Consider the following 1,276-nt stretch of genomic DNA (forward strand, 5'->3'; position numbering starts at 1 on the left):
GGTTAGTGGTTCTCAGTCTTGGGTATTTTGTATGAACCACTTGAGGAGCATTGTAAAAAATACTGATGTCAATATCTTTGAGATAGAAGTAGGATGTTGATAATTTTTGAACGATCCCTAGGTGTTTCCAATATGCACACGCAGTTGAGAGCTCTTTGTCATTTCCTAATTAGATATCAAGGATTTTCACCTACTCCAAATGGACAGTGTTGGTAGTACCTGGGCAACCTCTGAGAGGCAGAGGAGGAGAATTAGTGACAAATCCTCTCACAGTAACTTCTAATGCAAGGCTTAGAGTAGGTATAACTTGATAAATCATGAGTCTCTAACACACACAAACCAATGAAAGATTTTTTTCAACATATGAAACTTTCATGGAGTCATTTCCTATTCAGAGTGAAAATATGGGGTCGTACACCTAAAAGGAAGCCAAATTTCTCTAAGGCCTTCTGTTGTTTGGGGGGGAATATGGTAGGCATTCTACCTTATAGCATATCCTCCAGCATGTGAACTGAGAGGTTGACTTATCCACAAGGAGAGAAACTTGAGAACTCTTGCTATATTCTAATACTAAGCTTGGCCAAATTGCATTCTGCTCAAGAATGAGTAAACTGAGAAAATTGGATCAAAGCTCATAAAACAGTCTGCAGCCCAAGAGAAGAACATTTCTCGAAGTGTTCAATAGAGCACCTTTCCTGCCAAATAGAATTGGAAAGAAAAACTATTTAAAATACCTGCCTGATGGCCTAATTTGTTTCAGGAAAACATTATTTGTAACAATAAATAGGTCAAGATAAGTAGAGACTAGCTTGTGATAAGAAGAAAATGGAAGGAATCAAATGGTCCCAGAAGCAATAATAGAAAAGACATATTGCAGGAAATTGAATTATTTACACAATATCTGTATTTTAATAAATTAGCACTAGAAGAATAATAAAAATAAGTTAGTTTAAGCTTTGTGCAATGGCACTATTGTAGCTACTGAGGTTCCTCCAGGGTGCGATTGTTGCTCATTAAAAACATTTCCCAATACCCTGGTGTGATGACTTGCATTAGAGTGGGCATTGGCAATTTTTGACAGTCTCTACAGAGATAGAATTTAAAAAAGAAAAAGGAGGATTCATTTTTAACCATAATGTTCAAATGTTGTATTTGATGTATCTTGCATTCTGCCACTTGTCTTCGAGTGCCAAGCTTGGGTGCTTGGGACCACAAGGGAAATGCTGTAGGTTAGGAAACACTTGATTATTAACCAGGTCACCTGTCTCAAGTCCCT

The 1,276-nt window shown here is 37.3% G+C and overlaps 1 non-coding gene across 1 annotated transcript; it reads left to right on the forward strand.

Moving 5' to 3' along the window:
* Nucleotides 1–952: 952 nt before the first annotated feature.
* Nucleotides 953–1,093, forward strand: LOC111533752. Its single transcript, XR_002728956.1, has one exon. It is a non-coding gene; the product is annotated as a U4 spliceosomal RNA (small nuclear RNA).
* Nucleotides 1,094–1,276: the final 183 nt, after the last annotated feature.

This window comes from Piliocolobus tephrosceles, unplaced genomic scaffold (assembly GCF_002776525.5).
Source record: "Piliocolobus tephrosceles isolate RC106 unplaced genomic scaffold, ASM277652v3 unscaffolded_19955, whole genome shotgun sequence".
Lineage (NCBI taxonomy): Eukaryota > Metazoa > Chordata > Mammalia > Primates > Cercopithecidae > Piliocolobus > Piliocolobus tephrosceles.